The sequence below is a fragment of the Cyprinus carpio genome, chromosome B1 (assembly GCF_018340385.1).
Source record: "Cyprinus carpio isolate SPL01 chromosome B1, ASM1834038v1, whole genome shotgun sequence".
Lineage (NCBI taxonomy): Eukaryota > Metazoa > Chordata > Actinopteri > Cypriniformes > Cyprinidae > Cyprinus > Cyprinus carpio.
This window is the reverse complement of record NC_056597.1, coordinates 23,655,393-23,681,954: the sequence shown is the minus strand read 5'-3', so window position 1 is coordinate 23,681,954 and position 26,562 is coordinate 23,655,393. Positions and strand designations below refer to the sequence as shown.

General features: G+C 42.1%; 1 pseudogene; it reads right to left on the bottom strand.

Moving 5' to 3' along the window:
* LOC109102517 overlaps window positions 1–26,562 on the bottom strand; it is a 32,465-nt pseudogene that overhangs the window by 4,300 nt on the left and 1,603 nt on the right.

Here is a 26,562-nt window from a genome sequence, read left to right as displayed (position 1 = left end):
GCAGATGGCACTGCATGCTTTAAAACAGCCATACTCTGCTTGCTTCCTAACCCTATCCTAACAGTCTACTCTGAGAGTTAACAGACATGTAGCAGGAAATTAATGAGAATTAGTTGACATGTAGTCATGAAGACATGTAGCAAAGTTACTTAGTAGAAGTTAGTAGAATGTCTAAAGTGGACTATAAAAATAAAGTGTAACTCTTTTATTTTAAGAGTGTGTGGATGTTGAAAAGGCTCTTTATGGAAACGCCGATGCCAAAAAAGAAGTGTAGTGCGAGATAAACACGCATACTCTTTGGGATATCTCAATATCTGCAATAAGAAAACTGCATGTATCCTAGGTTGAGAAAGATAAATAAATGTCTGTGCTGAGCTCATTGGATGAAACTGGAGAACTGCAGTCAGAAGAGTTGATACTAATGCTAATATTTCCTATGTCAGCTGTGTCTTCAGTGTAATGCATCACCTATATCAGCCACGTCCACGCAGTGTTTGTGGGAGGAGATGTGTCCGGTGCGTGTGTGCGCCGTCACGTTCATGCAGTACATCTCCCAGACCTGAGTGTGTCTGGCATCGAAGAAGCAGCTGTTGATGCCGCCGCTCACGTAATCGGGACACTCCTGAGGAGCGTGGTCACTGCGGGGCGACATGACCACTGTTCATTTCATCATCTGATCACCAGCAGCATGTACACTCTACAGATATACTCGATCAGTGTTGTTTCTGTAGAGTGTGTTTCACTCATGTCTCACCCCGTGGTGTACTGGAGCGTGTAGGAGACGTTCTCCTGATTCGCGATCGGACGCCACCAGCAGGTGAAGATCTCCATGTTGGGTGAGCGGCAGCGGTAAATATACGGCCTTGTTCCATCTGCAATGTTAGAAACAATGACTTACGATCTCAATGTAGATGTTTATTGACAAAGTACATTCTTAAACCTTTTTTTTAATTCGAGGCACATTCAGCTTTAATCATTACTCTATAAGCATCCACAGCAATCCAAAACAATGATCAGATTATTATAAGCGCATGCTGCAGTTTTATTGTTGACTTGACTGCACAGATGCTATTTGAACTGATTTAAGCTGATGATGACATCACTGAATCAACGATGAACTGACTTTAACTGGAAAACTTTTAGAGCTGCTTTACAGCAGAATTGAATTTTGTTTGCATTATCGAAACACTGTTCTCCTGTTTAACACTGTAAAGATGCTTTGAACAATCTGTAGTGTATAAAGCACTATAGAAATATAGGTGACTTGGCAAAGTGAAAGAGCTTACACTCTGCACACTAGGTGTACCACAAGGTTCAATATTGGGTCTGTTGCTTTTTTGTTTCTATATAAATGTTTCATCTGAAAGTTGCAAGGAGGTTGGTTGTCAAATGTATGCAGATCACACAATTATTTATGCAATAGCAGAAACTTCTCATCTGGCTGCAGAAATGTTAACCAGGCAATTGGTCAGAGTTTCCCAGCGGCTGCAGGACAACTGTTAAACTTTAAATTATAACAAAACAGTTTTAATGTGTTTTTAATTAAAGAATAAAGCACTGGATGTATTTAAAATCAAAACTGACCAAAAGGAAATCAAGGAAGTGACGGAATGTAAATATTAAGGTGTCATTGTAGACTCTAAGCTTAAGTTTAATGCCCATATTAAGAAAATATCTAAGACTTTTAAGACAAATTTAAACTGTTTTCGTATGATAAGACCATGCATATCTCTTAAAGCAGCTCAAATGTTAATGCATGCTTTGATATTATCACATATGACCTATTGTGTGATCATTTGGGGTCAGGCTTCCCAATCAGTTGTAAAGCCTGTGATGTCATTATACAAACAAATGATATTATGTAAAACCCTAACCAGGGACAAGAGCTGCAAACTGGCTTTATGCTATATGCCGTATGTCAGTTGTGCCCAACCCTGTTCCTGGAGATCTACCAACCTGCAGAGTTCAGCTCCAACCCTGCTTCAGCACACCTGCCTGTAATTATCAAGTGCTCCTGAAGATCTTAATTAGCTGGTTAAGCCGTGTTTGATCAGGGTTGGAGCTGAACTTTCCAAGAACAGGGTTGGGCACCACTGCCCTATGTACACAGCATCGTTTGTCTGCGTTGGCTGGCTGGGGAACAGTGCAAGAAGATTTGTAGTGCACGAGCATGTAAACACACATATTACTGAGTCTTTTGTGGGATTATGTACACACAGCAGTGTGTGCGAAAAGTGTCTAGTGCGCATAGAGAAGAACTGCACAAAATAGATTTGAATTGCACAAAAAAAAGGAATGTTACAGACAGTTTTTCTGTGATGTGGTAAGGTTGGGGGGGTGTTTCAGAGGTTTGAGTTCAGGGCTCTCACAGCTTGGGGGGAAAGCTGTTGAGCAGTCTGGCAGAGCGGGCTCTGATGCTCCGGTACCGTCTTCCTGATGGTAGGAGCTGGAAGAGACTGTGGGAGGGATGATGTTGGCTTTGCTGGAGCATCGTGTTAGGAAAGTGTCCAGGATGGAGGGGAGAGGGGGACCGATGATCTTTTCAGCTGTGTTCACTGTCCGCTGGAAGGTCTTGGGGTCTGCTGCACTACAGTTCCTGTACCAGACAGTGATGACGCTGGTCAGCACACTCTCTATGGTTCCTCTGTAGAATGTGGTGAGGATGGGTGGAGGGAGACTTGCTCTTTTCAGCCGGCGGAGAAAGCCGTTGGAAAGCCACTATCTCATGAACGCACATTCGACAGTTAGCATAGGGTAGAGATTATAGTTTTTGAAGTTGTAAATATGCATGTTTTTCTTACACAAACACATCACTTCACTTTAGAAGGCCTTTATCAACCCCCCGAGCCATGTGAAGCACTTTATTATAGATGGACGCACTTTTTGGGCTTCAGAATCTGGACCACCATTCACTGCCTATATAAAGCTTGGAAGAGCCAGGATGTTTTTAAATATAACTCTAATTGTATTCATCTACACCTAGGATGGCTTGAGGGGGAGTGAATCATGGGCTAATTTTCATTTTTGGGTGAGCTATCCCTTTAGTGTAAACTGACCATTTGCTCAGGATCACCCTGAATGGTGCAGAAACAACTCCAGTGTTGACCTGGATCTTGTCTGTAATAAATCAAGCTCTTTGGGTTGATTGTTTGCTCTACTGGAAGCAGATAAGAGTTTTATGGCAGGTGTTGCAATTTCTTACTGCAACATCAAATGTGAACATAATAAAACTTTATGAGGAAGAACAACATATTGTGGGCAATGAAGACAATTAAAAATCAGTTGTGTTCTTGACTGGTCAATTCAGTGATCCAATAACAGCACCCCTGACAATAGCGCTAGTCAATCATTAACGTAGCACAGCCTACACATCCTTCTCGCCTTCATGCCATTGGACGCTGGTAGTGGGCGGAGCAGCTCTGAATGTGAGTTTGATTGACAGCCACATTCAAATATTCTCCCTGAACATGAAACACCAAAAGATTCAGTGCTCTAATCGGATGGAGCGCGTGCTCATCGACGGATACCGACTCGCTTATTATATAGTTGCAAGTTTATTTGCTGAGAGCAAAACTCACACAAAACACTCCATTATGCAGGTTTCTCTGCCCGTTTGAGATTATGACATGTGGGCTAATGCTAGCAACTATGATAATCTGATTTAGCCGCTACGCATTCCTACAAAACACAGACACAGAGAGCGTGTTGTGAGCGAGTAATAAACAAAGCAATGAGTGGTTAAAACCGGCTTAAAAGTTCAGCAGAGTTTGTAGAGTTCATACAGAATCATTCGAGAGGCTGCCTGACTGGTGGTTTTAGATCGGTCATTGAGTTACATTGAGTTATTAAAGAAGGTAATGCAAAAACATTAAAATACTGTAACACTGAATACATAATGCAAAAACAACACACACACACACACACACACACACACACACACACACACACACACACACACACACACACACAGTCTGGTCAGCTATCCTTGTAGGGACAACAAGAACAAATATCTGCATGTGGCCTCAGAAAAATTGTAACTCAAAGGAAAAACAAGTTTTCATTCCCCACTGACAGATATCGTTTCTCCAGTAAATGTGTCTTGATTTACGAATTAGACATTTGCACTGGAAAACACTGAGAAAGACCAGCAGCTTTTCAGTTTGATCAGGAAGTACAGTTATTTCTGTATTTTAGTGTTTGTGAGCGGTGAAGGATCTGAGGACCCTCAAGAAAGCAACCATACATTTGTGTTGTGTTTAAAGCAAGACATTTACATTTAGAGAGCATATCGGTGTACTGTTTTGTGTTCAATCTCTGGATGGACTGGATGCCATAAACCTGCTCCAGCGGGTGAGTTAAGGACTCCAGTTCTGTAGTTTAGTGTTTACTAAGTGCTACATTACCTAAAACCACCTGTCATTATACAGTGACGTCAAACGTGAAAGATTACCCGGAGGAAAACTCGAAACCAGAGCAGATCCAGCCTCGGGAAATATGATCACAGCTTATTGCTGCTGCTGCTTCTTCCAGCGATTTCATTGACAGAGAGTCACAAAGGACTGAAAACAGGTTTGTGGAGAATTACTAAAAAAATGTTTTAAAAAATCTAAAGCTGTTAACTAATTGATTTAGATTGCATTTCAGAGCTAACGCGAAGTCAATCAGTGTCACAAGTCCATGCCGTTTTCCTCAAAACCCTCTGAGAGACGCACAGAATCAATCGTGGAATAATCTGACAAACATGATCCTCCAGAGGATCACATGATCTAAATCATCTCTGATGCATGCTTTCAGATTCAGTTTGCATTTCTTCACCATTCCACTCGATCCCAAACTGGAAAAACCAGCCTTTCCTCTAAAAAACAAACACCTGCCTCAGGAGACCCATGAGAAGACACACTCATTAGAAACAAACAGCTCAGGAACTCATCTAACTGACCCATCTGAACTGTCTCTTCCCATCGGCACTCGTCTGGAACACGAGTTGGGTTTTCTGCCTCGTGCGCATCAGAATGTATAATTCAAGATCGACGGCTCGTGTAAAAATGATTTATTTAAGATATGCTGCTGCCTACAGTACAGTGAGTTCTTCACATCAGCATAACGCTGTATAAAACACACTCACAACACCATATCTGAACAAACTGCTCTGTAAATGGAGCGGACTCACATGACACACTGTGATTTATAGAGTACTCCATCATACTGCAGCACTGAGCAGTAATAAAGTTCATTCACAGAGATCCGGTGATGCCTCGCTGCATTTTCTGAATAAAGCGTCTCATTAAAACAGACACATTCTGAGGAGAAACTATGGGGATGATGGTTAATTCACACCTGAATCACACTGGAGGACTGCTGCTGTGAATACACTGGTGCAGAGGTTGATACCGCGGTAATTCTTATGTAACTGCACAGATTGGCCTCATTATCCAGGATTTCCTCAGCAGCTAAAGATGTGTGTGTGTTATGGAGACTAATTAGATCCGTCTGAACTAGATTCTCCCCTCGTGTCTTTGCATTAGCTGCACGTTTCTGATTCAGCTGTTTATATATTTACAATCAAACTAAAAATTATTCAGACACCAGATTTTTTTTGCTAGTGGGTGCAGGACTCTATACAGCCAAAAATGAAAATTATATCATTAATTACTGACCCTCATGTTGTTCCAAACCCGTAAGATCTTCGTTCATCTTCAGAACACAAATTAAGATATTTTTGATGAAATCCGAGAGCTCTCTGACCCTCAACAACACAACTGAAATGTTTCCCAGTCACACAAACGTAGCAAGATGTGACATCAGTTTTGCAAAGCTATGAGAATACTACAAGAATAGAATTTAATCAATGTACTCAGCATTGTTTGCGTTCAGGAGAAAACACGCACTTCTGAGTGTAAACAATGCTGATTACGTTGATTATATTCTGGGGAAAGCACACACATGCATCTTGGTACTCTCCAAAGCTGAATTTGTGGTTGATTGTAATCCAGTACATACCTTTCTATCAAAGTTATCTGACGCGATCAAGATGAATCTGTTCTGACACTCTGAGTTCTTCTCATATTTTATTACCATTTTCTAAACTATAGCGAATAAACTGTGACAATGTGAGAAATGTTGAAGTTGTCTGAATAAATGTTGGTTTGACTGTATCCTACAACCTAGAATTAAACTGCTGGTCTCGGAGAACGGCACACTATTTCCCTGTTTAATACTGTAAAGCTGCTTTGACACAATCTGCATTGTAAAAAGCTCTATGAACAGTAAATAATGGTGACTTGACTTGTATCTTCACTAATAATGTAAGAGATGCACAACATAAAGAAGAAGTGTCTCTTGCAGGATGTGCACGCCTCAGATAACTCATGTTTAGCACTATTGATCACATTGATCATGTGTTTAGTGTATTGATCTTCACTCACCGTCCTGCAGAACGGAGGCAGTGTGTGTGGACGGCTGCAGCGCTGCGGTGACCAGCGTCCAGAGGAGTGTCAGGAGCAGAACACACAGCATCACGCGTCTGCAACACACACACACACACACACACTTCACTGCAGGTCACTATTCAGTTCACATTTACCTTTAGTGCTTTTCAAGATCAAGTTCATTTTATTTGTATAGTGCATTTACTACAGCCACTAGACTGACCAAAGTGCTTTACAGAAGAGCAAGATTATACATCTTACATCCAGAGGTGGACAGTAGTGAAGTACATTTACTTGAGTATTGTACTTAAGCACACCTTTCAAGTATCTGTACTTTACTTGAGTATTGAGTATCTGGAAACTTATGACCTTTACTTCACTACATTTGGAATACAAATAGACCTACTGTATTTTCACTCCTCTACATTTCTATCAAGGTCCTCGAAGTAGAAATCTGTTTCTATGAAGCAGCTTTGAAAGTGATTTTTTTTTCTTTTCTAAAACATGACTCTTTTTTTTTCAGACAATCTATCAGTAATCACTAATGTAGGGTTACGTGAAGAGATTTACCAGCATTTTTTGAACACTGACCAGCTGCAAGTGTGATATTTATTAACAACTCAATAATAAGAAGTTGATTTTGTGGTATTTCAATGTTGCATGGTGCATGTTTCTATATAACAATCCAAAGTGGAAACAAAACACAGGAAGATCTCTGTCTTCATCTACACTCACGCATGACATAACATGATGATGTTTCAAATGTCAACTCTTTTTACACGCGTACAACTTCAGAGACGTACAGTAGGCTGTATGTGCAAAGCCTATGATCTGTTGACAAGGGCTGATGGAAACTGGAAATACTGGAGCCCTCATGTCCTTTAAACCTGTATGACATGAAGATGTTCTGGAGAACGTTAGGAAGTAAACAGCATCACTGACTTTGACTGAATGCACAAACAAAGACATTGTTGGAAATATCCTGAACATTTATAAAGTCGGACAGGTTTGGAAGAGCATGAGGGAGAGTAAATAAACACTCAAAATCTGAATAAAAAACAGATGTGCACAAACATGCAGGCTTTCATTCACATCAGTCACGTCCTCGCGATCATAGGTCAATGACATTAAAGTCATAAAGAATAAAGAGTCAATTTATGAAGCAGACACACACACACACTCACACGTCTCTTCTGATGGTGAGAGTCATGAGACTGATCACAGGACTCAGCCTTCCGTCGCCTGCAGTCTCACTGAACCACATTAAACTCAGTCGGTTCGAGAAGACCAACACAAACACTCCTTACTGATTCAGATCATTTAAACAAGAAAAGAACACCATCTCTCTGACCATCATGACATTAAACAGCGTTAAACGACTGGTGTGCTTTCAGAAAACCTGCATCACAGCCTACAATAACTATATTTGACCATTAGTTGACAATGCAATACAATACAATACCTAATTAAATTATACAATAGATTTGATTTCTATAGCACATTTAAACCAAGCGCCACTGACCAAAGTACTTTCCAGCATCATTACATACAGTCACACAAACAAATTTTAAACATTAAAATTTTAATCCTGATCACTCTAATCAATTCTAAAAGCTCTACTAAAAAGGTACGATTTCAATCTAAACTTAAAAGCATCCACAGATGGGGAAGATTTAATATGCATTGGAAGAGGTTTCCATAATCCCAGAGAAAGCCCTATCATCCTTTGATTTTAATATCATTTTAGGAACATCTAGAAGATCGAATGTTTCTTGTATTTTGATAAGGAATCAACAAGATATTTTAGGGCAATGCCATGCAACACTTTAAAAGCCATCAACAAAACCTTCAATTCATTTCTAAGTTTTACAGGCAACCAGTGTAAAGAAACCAAGACTGGAGTAGTTCTCTCTCTTCTTTGTGCGAGTCAAAATTCTGGCAGCAGCATTTTGTACTAATTGAAGACGAGATAATTGACCCTGTGAAATACCAGAATTACAGTAATTGATGTGTGATGATACAAAGACATGAATAATAGACTCCAGGTCCTTAAAAGAGAGACATGATTTCAGTTTAGAAATAATTCTGAGTTGATAAAAGGCATCCTTCACAACACTGGTAACCTATTTATCTAAAACTAAAGCAGAATCCATTATAAATCCTTGACATGATCTGAAACACTTATCTTCACAGGGGCCAACCTACTTATAATTTCCCTGGAAGCAGAAGAAGGTCCAAAGACAACACACTTAGTCTTATTAGAATTACAGTTTTTAATGATCGCAATGACATTTCGTTCAATACTTCTAACAATTTTCCTAAACTCTTAACGCACCAACACATCTACAACACACAATTGACAAAACATTCATTTCATGCTCAAAATCACACACTGCAAACCAAACTCCAACACTAATTTTCAAATTACAATAATACACTAACACAATACACTACATCTACCAAAACACTGCAAACATGTCTCAAAATCAAATCATTATTCCAAAATACTAATACATGTTCTCTTCCAACAGGAACATTTAGTCAATCATAACACAATATCATAAAAACACTAACATCACATGGAATTACAGAAACTGCATTATTTTAGGTGTCAGGTCTGATCTTATACTATAGACAGTGTATTGCTTTGATCATAGATTGTGTTTTACACTACAGTTTCTTTTTCTTTTCGGGTTTAGTAAACGCATGTATTTTGTTTGTGTTTTTGTTTTTTTTTTGCTGCAGAAATGCAATACAAAAATTGAATGACCCATCTCAGAGTAGCTTTATAGAATGAATGGTTTATGGGTTGGTGGGGGGGGGGGGGGTGACAGAGACAGAATTGTTGCAGTAAAGGCTTTATTTGCAACAGGACATTAGAAAAAAAAAACTAAAAAGAAAACAAGTACAATGTAGCTGTCATTTATAATGTGAAAATACAAAATATACAAACAGAAGAATAATAAATAAATAAATGTAATCTAATGTGCCTGGTCTTCTGCGTTTGGTCACATGGTCTCATCCACATCACACCTGATACTTTCTCTGGCAAGGCATCTTGGGAAGAATCTTTTGGTATGCCTTTTCCTTCCTGGTATTGTTCAGCTGTGATGTCTTGGCATCCAGCATCCATTGCATCTGGAGGGACGATGGTGAAAAACCTTCCATCTCCAGGCTCAGTAAAGCAAGGAAAAGAGACATCATTCTCGAATGGGTGTCAAACCAGGCTCTGACTGCTCTGGGAATGGTGGAATGCCAGACTGTTCCATGTGATTATATTTATTTGGCAAGTGGTCTCCCACCTGTCCCCTTTCTCTGGCACCAGTCTTTCGAGTAGGTTTTCTAAAATCTCACATTTACATTTAGTCATTTATCAAACACTTTTATCCAAAGCGACTTACAAAATACTCTTTTACTGTATATCATATGGTCAAAGAAAGAACCTCAACACCTGAGTGTGTTTTCTAGATGGGAATAAACTGTAATTTGCATAATTTCAATTAGCTCTTTCTCATTAGCAATGGCATAAAATACAGACATATTTGTGTTTCAATTCACAACATGAACAGCTGTTCACTTTGACTTTAGCCTAAAAGTTATTTTTAGAAAATGATGTTATCTGATCTGACATACAGTGTGAAAGCATTTGAAAATTTGGCAGTAAAATTGCATTGTTTTGGTCTTGGTTGAGCTTGTGTGCAAAAGAAGTTAAAGCATTTTAAATTTGTGTTAACTGTATGCATTTTGTGTCAAAGCTACAAGAAATGTGTTAATTGTATAGCCTACACAGACGGATGTTGTGCTAACTGTGTTAGGAGTTTAGGAAAATTGTTACATGTATTGAAAAAATGGTCATAGTGATTGTAAAAACTGTAAGATGAAGAAAACTGCGTGCCAACCAGACTCTTATCCCATCTAAACACTGAGCAAGTCCAATTTAAAGGACTGAGAGCCATTTGGATCTATTGTAATATATAACTGGGTGTCGACTGCATATAAATGATACTTATTATTATATTTACCAAACATTTAGCCCAAGGGGCCCATATATAATGACAATAAAATAGGCCCAAATATAGACCCCTGTGGCACACCACTATGTCATTTAGCTGATGTAGAATATGAATCTCAAAGGCAAAGCAAGAAAGATCTATCTTTTAAATATGATTTAACATTTAACATGATTTTAACATGAACAAATAACACAGAGATGACAACAAAAGTTATGAAGTTATCATGAAGAACTGTGAAGACAAATATGATGAATCAATAGCTATGTTTCCATCCACCTATTTTTCTGTCCATATCGCATAAAAAAATGGCAAGATGCACATCAGTTTAAAAAATGTGCAGAAAAAAACGTATGCGCTTAACTAAGTAGGATACATTTTTTATCCGGTAAGTAAACATGTGCATATACTACGATTGTCAGACACAGACGAGGACACAGAGGATTCAGTGCAATAGTGTTTAATGTAAATCAGAGGTTCCAGACACAGGTGAATCTTGACACGTAGACAACACAGTGGTAACACAACTTCCCTTTAAGGTGATGGTGATACAGATGGTGACTCAGACGAAGACGATGGGAACAGGTAGGCAGAGGAGGATGAAGAGGGTTCAATATATCAGGTAGGTTCGACGAAGGGCGTTCAGGTAAGGTTGGGAGATCGGTGCAAGACCAGACAATGAGTGATGGTGACTGAGGGCTTTATGTGTGGCACTGGTGATGATGCACAGGTGTTCAGAATGCTGGTGATTGGGAACGAGTGGGCGTGGCGTAAGTGTCCGATTCAGGGAGTGTAGATGGTGTGGCTGTGACAGTACCCCCCTCCCCCACGGGCGGCTCCTGACGGCTGGGATCTTGAACGACGACGGGGTCTACCACGGCCACGGGGAGCGGGGCGGTCTGGATGGTCTCGGTGAAAGTCGGTGAGCAGGCTAGGGTCCAGGATGTCATTACGGTTAACCCAGCAACGCTCCTCCGGGCCGTAGTTCTCCCAGTCTACAAGGTACTCCAGTTGAGGACCCCGTCGTCGAGAGTCGAGGATAGCTCTCACCCGGAAGATGCTGTTGTCTTCTTCGATGGCAGGAGGAGGAGGTACGGCATCATCACCAGGCTCTGTGGATGGAGGAGACAAAGGTTCAGTGAATGGTTTGAGGAGTGAGACATGGAATGAAGGTGAGATACGGTACTGTGCTGCTAGCTGGAGTCTATAGGTCACTTCGTTCAGTTGCCGTTCGATCTTGAATGGTCCGATGTATCGAGGACTCAGCTTACGGCAGGGCAGCCGGAGGCGGATGTCCCTCGTCGAGAGCCAGACCAGCTGTCCAGGTTGGTATTGTGGCGTAGGTCTTCGACGAGCGTCCGCTTGCTCTTTATGCCTCCGAACTGCCCGCTGGAGATGCACGTAAGCCGAGTCCCAGACCCTCTCGCTCTGTCGGAACCAGTGATCTACCGCTGGGACCTCCGAGGGCTCACCCGACCATGGGAAGAGTGGAGGCTGGTATCCGAGGACACATTGGAAGGGGGTGAGCCCGGTGGTAGATTGCTGGAGGGAGTTCTGTGCATATTCTGCCCAGGGTAGGTACTGGCTCCAACAGTCCTGATTCCGGTGGCAGTAGACCCTCAGGAACCTCCCGATCTCTTGGATCTTCCGCTCAGTCTGGCCGTTGGTCTGTGGATGGTATCCTGAAGAGAGGCTGACGGATACCCCTAGGAGGCGGAAGAAAGCTGACCCAGACTCTGGAGATGAATTGGGGACCCCTGTCGGATATGATGTCTTCTGGAATGACAAAGTGACGGAACACATTGTGGAATAGTGCCTCTGCCGCTTCAAACGCTGTGGGAAGTCCTTTGAGAGGTATGAGTTTGCATGATTTTGAAAACCTGTCGACTACTACCAGCACACAAGTATTTCCTTGAGAAAGGGGGAGGTCAGTCATGAAATCTACACCTATATGGGTCCATGGACGTTCAGGAATGGGCAGAGGCACCAGTTTACCTTCCGGGAGTCTCCTAGGGGTGTTCGCTATGGCGCAGACTGAGCATCCTTTGAGGTAACGGGAGGTATCCTGACTCATCGAAGGCCACCAGTAACGCTGTTGCAGGAGCGAGAGGGTCCGCCTCCTGCCTGGATGTCCAGATCCCGGAGAGGTGTGAGCTAAGTCCAGAAGGGTAATCCGATGTTGAGGAGGGACGAAGAGTTTCCCTTCTGGACCTCCCGGCGGAGCAGGGTGTTGAAGGTTTTCTTGTTCAATCAGACGATTAAGGTCCCATTGAATGGGACTTACAATCATGGCTGGAGGGAGGATTGGTTCGGGAGATTCTGGTTCTGGGTCTGCCTGATGAAGGCGGGATAGAGCATCAGCTCTATTGTTCTGGGAGCCAGGGCGATACGTGACTTTAAAGTCGAATCTCGTGAAGAATAAGGCCCATCTAGCTTGGCGATGATTCAGTCTCTTAGCTTCACGGAGGTATTCCAGGTTCCGGTGGTCAGTGATCACCTCGAAAGGGACCTTGGCTCCCTCCAGCCAATGACGCCACTCTTCCAGAGCCAGCTTGATAGCCAATAGTTCACGATTTCCTATGTCGTAATTCTGCTCCGCCGGGGATAGCTTCTTCGAGAAGAAGGCACATGGATGGAGTCGTGGAGGATCCCCCTGCCGCTGGGAGAGTACCGCTCCGACCCCGGTCGATGAAGCATCCACTTCCACTATGAACTGTCGGTTGGGATCAGGATGAGCTAGGATCGGAGCGGTCTTGAAGGCTTGTTTGAGCTGGTGGAAAGCTTCAGTGGCCATGGGGTTCCAGGACAGAGACTTGGGCCGGTTCCGGAGTAGTGAGGTTAGAGGTGAGCTGAGTAAACTGTAGTTCTTGATGAATCTCCTATAAAAGTTGGCAAAGCCCAGGAAGCGTTGGAGTTCTTTTATGGAGCCAGGTTGGGGCCAGTGTGTGATGGCTTCCACCTTCCCCTGATCCATCTTCACGCCACGTGGGCCGATGATGTATCCCAGGAACTGGACTGAGGGCATGTGGAACTCACATTTTTCTAATTTGAGGTACAGATGGTGTTCCCGGAGTTTTCGGAGTACAAGGATGACATGTTGGATGTGTTCTTCCTGGGATGTGGAGTAAATGAGGATATCATCGATGTAGACAATTACGAACTGGTTAAGGTATTCTCTGAAGATTTCGTTCATGTAGTTCTGAAAGACGGAAGGACTGTTGGATAACCCATACGGCATGACCCTGTATTCATAGTGCCCGGAAGGAGTGATGAAAAAGCTGTCTTCCACTCGTCCCCCTTCCGGATGCGGATTAGATTGTAGGCGCTCCTCAAGTCCAGTCTTGTGAAGATCCTTGCTCCGCGTAGTTGTTCTAAGGCAGCTGGGACCAGGGGAAGAGGATAACTGAATTTGACGGTTTGAGAGTTGAGATGGCGATAATCTATACACGGCCTCAAGCCTCCGTCCTTCTTGGCCACGAAGAAAAAAAAGCTGGAAGCGGCAGGGGAAGTAGATGGTCGGATGAATCCTTGAGCGAGAGCTTCCTGTACGTACTCCTCCATTGCCTTCTGCTCCGGGATGGACAGAGGATAGACTCGTCCCTTGGGAAGGGTTGCTCCAGGCAGGAGGTCGATAGAGCAGTCCCATGGCCGATGAGGTGGAAGTTTCGTTGCCAACCGCTTGCTGAACACATCCTGGAACGCCCGATATTCTGGAGGGATGGTATGTTCCGCCTTAGTTTCGGGGCTTTCCACTGATGTGGACTGGACCGGTAGAGATGACTTCTTGAGGGATGGAATGACCTTGGGAACTTTAACTGGTGGAGTGATGCAGGTAGAATGACAGGATTTTCCCCATTTCAGGATCTCACCTGTGGGCCAATGGATGTGTGGTTGATGTTGGTTAAGCCATGGGCGTCCCAGGATGATGTCTGCGGTGGATTCCTCCAGCACCATGAACGTGATGTCCTCCTCATGCAGGGAACCCACGCGGAGGATGACTGTGGGGGAGAGATAGCGGACATGACCTCGGCCCAGCGGCTTTCCTTGTATGGGTTGTTATTCTGAGTTTGACGGGGCTTCGATGACGCTTGACACTTAGACGATTTAATGTTTGCTGGTTGATGAAGTTCCCCGCCGAACCGGAGTCGATGAGGGCTTGTACTGAAATAGAAGAGTGGAGATGTCTTAGAGTAACCCAGGTTTGAGTTAATGGAGCAGTTTGAGGTGGTAGATGGATGGTACTCACAGCTGGGCGTGGAGGTCGTACGGGACATGATGGTAATAAGTGTCCCTCTCCCCCACAGTAGAGACACAGCCCGGTGTTAATCCTCCGCTGACGTTCTGATGTAGATAGGTGGTGTGAATCTACTTGCATGGGTTCATGTGCTGGAGGAGCGACAGATGGTAGAGCGGGGCGGAGGAAAGTACAGCGGGAGTGAGTTGATGACATGCAGTGAGTCTCTGGGCGACTCTGATGGACTTCTGGATAAGACACTCCAGTCCCAGTGAATCTTCATATACAACAATCAAACCTTGTATCTTTTCACATAAACCGTGGCGATATGCGGTAATTAAGGCCGTTTCATTCCAACCGCTGATGTAAGCGAGGGTACGGAAGCGAACAGCATAATCACTCACGGACTCATTTTTCTGTTGGCGAATTGTAAACAGTTGATCATGGACAGATAATTCAGAAGTTTGTTGACCAAAGACAGATTTTAACTGGGAACAGAAATCAGTAACAGATCCAGTGGCAGATGAATTCGATTCCCAGAGAGATTGAGCCCATTGGAGAGCTTTACCTGTGAGCAGATTGATGATAAAAGCAACTCGGCTGCGTTCGGTGGTGAATAAGTGTGCGTTGGACTCCAGGTAGAGTGAACACTGTAGCAGAAACCCGCTGCAATCCTCCGCCGCGCCGCTGTATGTCGCTGGTTTGGCCATGGGACTCGCAGGGGCAACCGAAGAAGTGACCGGAGGGGTAGCGGTGTTTGATGGCGGTGAGCAGTTGACAGCATGTGAGGGAAGTTGCATGAGTGAGGACCGTACAGCGTGAACCAGTTCAGTGAAGGGATCCGCGGTGCGGTCCTCGCCTGTGTCTGAAGAGCTCTGCATGAGGTCTGGTCTTCTGTCAGACACAGACGAGGACACAGAGGATTCAGTGCAATAGTGTTTAATGTAAATCAGAGGTTCCAGACACAGGTGAATCTTGACACGTAGACAACACAGTGGTAACACAACTTCCCTTTAAGGTGATGGTGATACAGATGGTGACTCAGACTAAGACGATGGGAACAGGTAGGCAGAGGAGGATGAAGAGGGTTCAATATATCAGGTAGGTTCGACGAAGGGCGTTCAGGTAAGTTGGGAGATCGGTGCAAGACCAGACAATGAGTGATGGTGACTGAGGGCTTTATGTGTGGCACTGGTGATGATGCACAGGTGTTCAGAATGCTGGTGATTGGGAACGAGTGGGCGTGGCGTAAGTGTCCGATTCAGGGAGTGTAGATGGTGTGGCTGTGACAACGATAGAAACACTTTTACTGAATAAATTCCTTAACGAGCTCAACTGGACCAACCAATGGACCAATCTCATTGCTCTGCATCTGAAATGCTTGAGCAAAGTCTCGTCAAAGTGCTTCGTTATAATTAACTCCCAGAATTGCATTCCCAAACAGCAGGCTCCGAAAATAAGAAACATGACTGTGTTTCGTCTGCGCGCTCTGAAGCTCGTAATTTATTGTATACACAAATTATTATATACTGTACAGTCCTACTGCAGCAAATAAAATTTTTCTTCAAGTTAATCAGGAAGTTTAACGCACTTGATGAAAATGGTGCTTTATTCGCAATTTTATGCAATATTCCAATTTTTCACATACATTTATTTCGTAACTTTGGATGGAAACATACCTAATCACAATGTCCTGTTTAATACTGTAAAGCTGCTTTAACAACCTGTATTGTAAAAAGTGCTGTAAAAATAACAGTGACTTGATTTGACAATAAAAGCAGACACATTAATGAAGAGAGTCATTTGTCTGCTAACATTAAAGATCCCTTCAATCCCATCAGATCTCCCTCACTGCAGAAATACAGATGCTCAAAGCGGCGAAAGAAAGTTCAGGGCATTAAATATTCAGTCAGGGGTTGTAATCGCATAATTAATCTCTGCACCGTTTCCTCGAAAGACCAGAGTTTGATCTAATAATGTTACACAAAAGCAGAGTGACGACATGCATGTGTTATAAAAGCGTCTTTAATTAGTAAAGCCCTGTAACGAAAGCCGTGATTGTGCTGGAAGAAGCAGTGATCCATGTTCATGTATGTGGACGTCTGCTGGGGCATGATGGGATTGCTGATGCTCTCTCCACGCATGCTAGTCATTATCTGTATGAACTCAAACCTGCTCAGTGACCCCAAACACACAAACACAAAGAGCTTCGGAAGTGAAAAAACGCCTTTTCTGAAGCTGCCGCATGCATTCGGCTAAAGCTTGTCCAATATCTGGAGGAGCTTAAGAGCTTAAAAAGAACAGCAAGAATGACCAGAGATTTACTGCCCGCCACTATTGTCACCGGATTAAACCGACATGACGGATAATCTTTATTCTCCCATCAATCCAGGGACACTACTAACAAGTACTGACATTACTAACTCAACCACTCCATCAGCATGGGCTGATAATCAATAAATGCCATTAATGACGTGAAATTCATATTTCAAATAATAAACTCACAAATCAAAGAGATTTCAGTGCATTCCAAGAACAATCTGTAGAAATAAGGCTCAATATACCATTGTAAACATGAAGGATTTTTTAGATATTGATTTTCACAGGTGTTTTACCTGTATTTTTACTCATCCATTCTGCATTAATTATTTGTTTCCATCCCATCTTGTCCCATCTATATTTATATTCCCATCTTTGGAATGCAGATGGTGGCTGATTGGCACTATTCTGATGTCCAGATCGGGCCGCACACACTCACTGACCACCTTTATCAGGTCACTTCAGCCAGCGGCCAGATGGAGGTCTAGAGTCACGCGATGACACACTCCATTAATTAGCTGCTAAATAAGCTGCTTTTGTCTGCTGAGGGTGATAATGACAAAAAACAAACATGTCTCACACACAGATGATGGCTTCTTTTCAGACATTTGCACTGCGGTTAGACATCTGAGATGAATCACCTTCTTAAACTTTGCCAGTGGTTAACTACACTGAGCATAAGAAAGGTGTAAATAGTGCTAGATAGTGTTTACAGCAAACCCAAACAGCAACACCTACTGTAGCATCTGCAAACAGAGATAGATGCTGTTCACGCAGACTATAAACAGAAGCGGTGTGTTAGCAGAACTGGAGGGAAAATATCGGAGCAGCAGTCAGTCAGTGGGTGGAGCCAGTCAGTGGGCAGGTTAGTGAGTGGGTGGAGTCAGTCAGTGGGGAGGTTAGAGAGTGGGTGGAGTCAGTCAGTGGGCATGTTAGAGTGGGTGGAGTCAGTCAGTGGGAACGTTAGAGAGTGGGTGGAGTCAGTCAGCGGGGCGTTAGAGAGTGGGTGGAGTCAGTGGGATTGTTAGAGAGTGGGTGGAGTCAGTCAGTGGGAATGTTAGAGAGTGGGTGGAGTCAGTCAGTGGGCATGCTAGAGAGTGGGTGGAGTCAGTCAGTGGGAATGTTAGAGAGTGGGTGGAGTCAGTCAGTGGGCATGTTAGAGAGTGGGTAGAGTCAGTCAGTGAGAAGGTTAGAGAGTGGGTGGAGTCAGTCAGTGGGGATTTAGAGAGTGGGTGGAGTCAGTCAATGGGAAGTTAGAGAGTGGGTGGAGTCAGTCAGTGGGCATGTTAGATAGTGGGTGGAGTCAGTCAATGGGAAGTTAGAGAGTGGGCGGAGTCAGTCAGTGGGAAGTTAGAGAGTGGGTGAAGTCAGTCAGTGGGCAGGTTAGTAAGTGGGTGGAGTCAGTCAGTGGGCAGGTTAGTAAGTGGGTGGAGTCAGTCAGTGGGGAGGTTAGAGAGTGGGTGGAGTCAGTCAGTGGGCAGGTTAGTGAGTGGGTGGAGTCAGTCAGTGGGTGGAGCCAGTCAGTGAGGAGGTTAGAGAGTGGGTGGAGTCAGTCAGTGGGGAGTTAGAGAGTGGGTTGAGTCAGTCAATGGGCATGTTAGAGAGTGGGCAGAGTCAGTCAGTGGGCATATTAGAGTGGGTGGAGTCAGTCAGTGGGAAGATTAGAGACTGAGTGGGTGGAGTCAGTCAGTGGGAAGGTGAGAGAGTGGGTGGAGTCAGTCAGTGGGAAGATTAGTGAGTGGGTGGAGTCAGTCAATGGGCAGTTAGCGAGTGGGTGGAGTCAGTCAGCGGGGAGTTAAAGAGTGGGTGGAGTCAGTCAGTAGGGAGGTTAGAGAGTGAGTGGAGTCAGTCAGTGGGCAGGTTAGAGAGAAGTTCAGTGGGAAGTTAGAGAGTGAGTGGAGTCAGTCAGTGGGCAGGTTAGTGAGTGGGTGGAGTCAGTCAGCGGGGAGTTAAAGAGTGGGTGGAATCAGTCAGTGGGCAGGTTAGTGAGTGGGTGGAGTCAGTCAATGGGCATGTTAGAGAGTGGGCAGAGTCAGTCAGTGGGGAGGTTAGAGAGTGGGTGGAGTCAGTCAGTGGGTAGAGTCCTAATCTAATGGTCTAATAAACCTGGCATTGTATATTATGAATATCGTTGGCTTTGTGATGAACTGCTTTTGTTCCCTTTTTGTAAACGTTGCTAAATCCATACATGTAAATATAAGTGAAAATGACTTTCACTACGTAATATGGTTTGACTATAGGCTCTCCCTGCTGCTGTAAGCTTTATGAATGCACGTCCAACAGCTCAAACATGTGGAGTGTGAGGACACGAGCGCGGCCAATGCATGCTTTTCTCCCGTATGGCAATATATGGGGCAAAATATACTTTATTGTGGCCAAAATATATATCAATTACATGCTAAATGTTTGTTAAACAGTGAAGCTCAAGAAAATATATTTTGGAAATTGAAAAAATTTAGATTAAAAATATATTTCAAGATGTATTTCAGAGGGCAAGACAATACATTTCCAATCTTACAGTAGCCTAAATTTAGGCTGAATGCAAATGTGGATGGAATAGACCACCAGACCAAAACTAGATTTAGAATTATTTAATAATCTTTCATTTTTATATATATTGTAATATTGCAAAAAAAAAAAGAAGCAGAACTGTGTGTGTGTGTGTGTGAGTGTGTGTGTGTGTGTGTGTGTGTGTGAGTGTGTGTGTGAGCGTGGATGAGAGACGACTCTGAATGTGCTTGACACTGACTCAGGTTACGTTGCATGCGAGCACTAAAGCTGCTTCTGATCTACTTTGCACCTAATTGTCTTTGAGCTTTGGGTCACTGGGGCAACATCTGACACGAGAGTCTGCTGCTTCACGACCAAACCTCCTGCTGCAACGCTGGCCAATCACAAGCTGAGAATCACAGGTAAACATCTCGATGCACAGCAGCCACGTCTCAGCCACTGAACTATGAGCATTGCACTTCATATTTAAATCATTTCATAAGACTGTGATATTTAACGTGTATGAACATGTCTAAAAACAGCTGCGACAAAACACTGATGGCACGAAGCATAAGAGACTCAACAAATAAAGTGCAGCACATGAGTTTGCAATATCAATATTTATACAAGAAAATCTCACAAAAACAGGCTTTAGTCAGAAAATAAATATAATAAAATATTATGACATGTTGTGTAATGATCATGAAGCCTATTTTGTCACATTGTCGTGACAGTTAAAAGACATTTTACACCAAATTCTCATTACTGTAATGTCTCTGAATGATTTATTAATTAATAACTGAAATACAGGCAGCACAACAAAAATACCATGATGTGTAAATATTTAACTAATTAATTCACATTTAGTTTTTTGCACGTTTCAATGATAAGAATGTGTGGGGGTGTTTAGTTGTCAACAATAAATCTCACAATGCAAATAGCCTAATGCTCTTGAAAACAGGATTAATTCTCATTAAGCAACACTTAATCCGTCATTTTCTTGCTTTGGGGTTTAACGTGACGCTCTCGGCTCTATCAGATTCACAGACTGGCTGACAGATTCATTTGCATACAGAAACTAAATACATAAGTGTACATAATTGAATCTGTCGGTTTTCTGCTCCAGGCTCAAGACTCACGTAACGGCAGGAGAAGGATGAAAGAGAAATAATTGTGTTTCTCTGCTCTTTGGCTCACAAACATGTTCTCCAAGACGACTAGTAAACACTAGAAAACACACAGTGAGCTTTCCGGAACATCAGCTCACTGTTTTAAGATCCACACATTTGGGGACAACCTCCTGTATGAAAACCATATATTCTTGTTTTTAATGTCATGTTAGCCGCAGGCTTATCTTCAAGGCGAGAACAAAGTAATATTTAAGGCATTTACATTAATACAAGGCTGAAATTAAATCAGTTAAACATATCTCAGAGTAAAAACAATGAAGTCCTTGCAATTATCTGTTGTCTGTCTGTGATTCAGGTTTGAAAAGTTAAATTTTAATGTATTTCTTGAATGATATGCATAAACTGATCATGTTACAATATGACTAGTAAGTTATATTAGCCATTAGCCATATGAATCAAAATCAAAGCTAGCATGAAATGAACCTACTATAATCTCAAGCCGAGCAAGAGTCATGTGTTTTATGTTCAAACGGGATCCAGAAACACACATTCATAACAGACGGCATAACAGGATCCATTTTCATGCACTCATTATACCTCAGTACACTTACATTAATGTACTAACAAACGCAGCTATTTACAATAGAGGAGCACAAGCTATTCATCACAGAGCCAGCGATATCCAGGAAATATGAAGCCAGGTTTATTAGAAAGCTGGAGTAGAAAATGAAGTAGAGCAGAGGAGAAGTGCAGAGAAGAGCACTTCAGAAGCATCTGTAGAAATGAGGATTGAGTTCAGACCGACGCTTCAGATCTCTACCCGTTCATCATTTAATATGATGCTTATTAAACATTACGTTTTTTTCAGCCGCTTACACACAGAATCTTTCCTTGTCACACAGTTTCTGAAAGCTGTCGCTCAAACAGCAGAAGCACACACCAAATCTACAAAACCAGACACTAATTCTCTGCCAGGTTTTCAGTTTCATAAAACACTTTTTGCAAAACACACAACACACAGTCTCTATGTAACACACACAAATCTAACAGAAATTCATATTATGACAAAGGTGTTTGCAAATGTTTGCTTTTGAGATGTGTGTGTGATATTTTGAATACAGTGCTTCATTTTGAAAGAGATGTGAGGCATTTTACATTTTGTGTGCAATTCTTGGATTTGTGTGTAAAGTTTTTTTTTTAAAAAAAAGAGGCAAAGTTTTGAAAATGTGTGTAAGCAGAAAACAATTGTAAACCTCTCCTATCACTTTAAGACCAGAGCAAGCATCCACCGCTGGTAGTGGCTCTCTGAAGGGTCAAATGTTGGCTTGTTTACTCTTTGGTCAGTCGCAGAAGTCGCACAGTACGGTGTGCACTGTGTGAAGTGTGTGTGTGCTGTGTTCATGAAGATCACAGGCGAGACAATGGAAGAGTTACAGCGTATCATGTGACAGCCGCTCACAAACAGCCCGAGACTCAAACCCGTCAGACCAGATTCTTCAGACACTTCCAGCTCATCTGTGTGTAATGAGTTTCAAACGTTTCTCCCAATAAGACACTGTATTTTTGTAATAATGAATTCAGCAGAAGCTGTGAAACCCCGCCGTCATCCTCACGGCAAACACAGCAGAACACGTTACTGAGATCCGTCTCTATAAATCACTCAGAACAGAGTCGTCTGAATGTTAAAAGAGCTCCGTGTTTACTGTGTGAATCAATTCGACTGATTTTATTGTGTTTATAATGAATCTATGAACTTCAAACACATCTGTCTGTCTCTAAAGCTGAACATTTAGTTCATTTACCAGTCAGTGAGATTTTACATGTTTTTTTAAAGAAGTCTCTTCTGCTCAACAAGCCTGCATTTATTTGATCCAAAATACAACAAAAACAGTAAAATTTTAAAATATTTTTACTATTTAAAACATCTGTTTTCTATGTGAATCTCTGTTAAGCTGTAATGTATTTCTGTGATGTGCAGCTGTATTTTCAGCATCATTACTCCAGTCTTCAGTGTCACATGATCTTCAGAAATCATTCTAATATGATGATTTGCTGCTCAAGAAACATTTCTGATTATTATCAATGTTGAAAACAGCTGAGTACAAATCTTTAAAAAACATTAAAAATCTTACCGTTCAAAAACTTTTAACTGGAAGTGTAAATGTTTATTATGCTGATATTGTTTATTTCAGACTCGCTGTATGCTTCTCTGTGTCTACAGATCCTCATGAAGTCTTATTGTCGGCTTTTATTCTAGATTTTACAACAAACCTCATGTAAAGTGAATAAGAATATCAACACTGCTCTTTCAAACATACGCTGATCATCGCTTCTACCATTCTCAAGCTATTTTCTTCATTCATTAAGAATTGCCATGAATACAACTACTAAGTTGTTGATAGTTATGTTTTTATTTGACCACCAAATGAAGCATAACCAGCGCTGGTGACGCATGAATATGCAATCATGTGATAAAATCACTTCCAGGTCTGAATCTGAAGAGTTTGAGCTATTTCTGTCATGCAGGAAAAGTCAGGAAAAATCAATAGCTTTCAGACGCATTTGACTGTCCACTGAGGCATGTGGACACATCAGCGGACAATCAGCATCTCCATCCGGGTCAGTGAGGACCGATGAACCGCACACACACACACACACACACACACACCTCGCCATCATCTGATAAAAACCTGCTCTCTGTAATCCTGGATCTTTCTGAAGCAGAAGAGTGTGTGAGATGCATGAACGCTCTGTGATCTGACCCGTCCACAAACACAAACTGACCTTTACTGTCCCTGCGGACGCCTGAGCAACACAGACCACGGCTGTAATTAGACAAGCTTTAACGAAGATATCAGATACATTGGAGCTCAGTGGCTCCGATGGGGACAAACAGCCTCTTTCTTCATTAAAATCACTCACTTAACTCCTGGAAATAAAAATCTCATTCACCTTCTGCGACGAGAAACTGATTTCATAAAAATGTAGCAAGATCTCCAGCAGCTCTGAGGATGTTCAGAGCTCATTAAATCATGCCTGATCATCAGGTCAAGGCAGCTTTATTTCTATACAATACAGACTGTGTCAAAGCAGCTTCGCAGAAATAAACAAAATGATGAAAATCCAGATTCTGCACAGTAGTGCCTTTATTCAGATCAAGTCAGTTCACTGCTGGTTTGGCTCGGTTTAATATCAGCATGAAGTCATCCGTTTTAAAACCATTTCAAAGCAGCTCTACAGAAGAAATGCCAAAGAGGATCCACCAATCACAGACGTCGCTGACTGTTACCATGGAAGCATAAATTGTGGTGAGAAGTCCAGCAGTGACGGGTCAATCACATCAAACCCTGCAGAACTGAGTAATAAACGCTTACATGCACAATGAACTCCAAGTGCACTGTTCTATATTTACAATCAACGAGTGACTCAAAAGACCAGAAGTGTTTACTGGAGAAAATTTAACGTAAACACATCATGACCGAGGCTTCACATAAATACTGATTCACAGCGGCTGAGAGTAATGTTCATATCACAAATACTTGTAAAACGAGCACCGCTTGCAAACATTTACAGAGATTGTCCAGCAAATCTTTACGATCTCCATTACTCTACACTAACCAGGGCTGCGTCTCCCAAAAGCATCGTAAGCTTAAGTACATCGTAGACCCTCTGAAACCAATGAGCTGTTTGAAGGCCTCCGACAGCTTTAGTTATCAGCATCAAAGTCTGCGTGTCCAATCAAATGGCATTTTAACACAAATTCATTTCATAACTGGGTCAAATGAAACAGAAGTCGAACTGGACAGGTTGAGAGACACCCTCATCTCAAAAACCATCAACAAAACTACACATGATGAAAGACAAAGACATCGAGTGCGGCTTCGCCTCAGTTTGTGTGTTTTCTGAGCTCAGTGTATCAGGTGGTAATATCAAAGTCAATGTTTGAGCTGAAGTTTACAGGGTACTATACAAAACCGCCGGTGTAAACCATACTCTTCCCTTACAGAGCACATTCTGAGCACCAACATAATGAAATAAAATTATTTTAATTCATTTGAGCAGTTTCTATGTGCCGGGTGGAGCAAGTTTGTGAACGTCATCATCATGCAATCAGTGTGAAGGCAAACGAGCTGTGTGCCACTCCTTCATTAGACCAACAAACTACAACACACCATTATCTGAGCAGAACGAGGCAGCGTGCTCAAACTCGTCTCCAGCACCAAACCTCATTTGTTTGTGCAAACGTCTTCTACGCAGAATAAGCCTGAGGACATTCATCTTCTCTTCTGCACAAAAGCATCTTCCTCAAACACGCCAGTCATCTTCATCACAGCTCATTCGTTAAAGGCTGCTCGTTCGCTGTGATCCTTGTGTGCTTCACTATTATATCTGAGGAATCATTCGAGAATAACTAATATTGGCCAGGATAGCGGACTAGCCGACCTTTAAACACCTTTAATAAAGGAATTCTCTACTAGTTTTGAAATGGCCATCACTTGAGAAAGATGCTTTTGTCAACTATATTAGCTGCGTATTTGATTCTTTTCAATTATTTTGAAAACTGAATAGAACAGGCAGGAAGTGACGGTGGAAAATCTCCTCTCAAGAGTCTCTCGTTTTGATCAGATGTTCCGGAAGTTTAATCACAGGACTCCGTAAAAACAATGACATTCAGGTGACTGGATGGTGAAAGTGAATGATAATCAAGACAAATTTATGATATCAGAGGTGGAACAGGTTATTTTCTTTTTTAGAATTATTATTAAGTATTTATTAAGTTGCCTTGAAAAAGCTAACTTACTGATCTGCTATTTAAACATTATTATTATTATTATTATTATTATTATTATTATTATTATTATTAAACAGCATCACAAAACTTGGGTCAGACCTAAGCTGATTGGCTGCTTTGTCTTCCGAGCTGGATTTAACGTGGTTTTGATCACTTTTTCAGCCGGTCTGGCTGGTCTTAGCTGGTCAAGCTGGGAGACCTGCTAGAAGACCAGCCAACTTTAAACCTGAGACTAGGCTGGTTTTAGCTGTTGTTGTTGTTGTTTGGTTAAATTAGCTGGTTTGAAATGGTTTTAGCTGTTTTTTACTAAATCTGCTGGTTTTAGCTGGATGTTTAACTGTTTTTGCTAACAAAATGCTAATCATGCTAGTAACATGCTAATCATGTTAAAATCATGTTAGCAACATACTAATCGTATTAGAAACATGCTTGCAAAATGCTAATCATGCTAGAAACATGCTAGCAACATGGCAACAATGTTAAAACTTGTTAATGTGTTAAATTGTCTAAGCTATCAACATCTATCTAATCTATCTAAAATTAAAGGCATAGTTCACCCAAAAATGGAAATTCTGATCTTCATTCATCTTCAGAACACAAGTTAAGATATTTTTGGTGAAAACCGAGAGCTTTCTGTCCCTCCATTGAGAGCAAGGGTACTACGGAGGGTCAGAGAGCTCTCGGATTTCATCAAAAATATCTTAATTTATGTTCTGAAGATGAACGAAGGTCTTACGGGTTTGGACCGACATGAGGGTGAGTAATTAATGAAGAATTAATTAGTAATTAATGACAGAATTTTCATTTTTGGGTGAACTATCCCTTTAAAGAATAAAACTGCTTCAAATGTAAAGACAAGGCTTTTTGAGCCAACTTCAAAGTTTGTTCACAAACTTTAGGCTACTCGTCTAGTTTTATTTAGAATGAGATGCACTGATGACTAACAGCAGGAAAATAGAGCAGAAAATGGAGTTCATTTGGATTTCAAGTTGACTTTAAAAATCTGGTCAGCCAGGCAGTGAATGCTGTGCAAGTGGGAGAGGTTTATGTGTGTTTGCATATGTATACATGTGTGTGTGTGTGTGTGTGTGAGGCTCAGGATGTGTGATGGTGATTGTCGGTATCTGCTGCACACCAGCGCGTGTTTGTTCTGATCCAC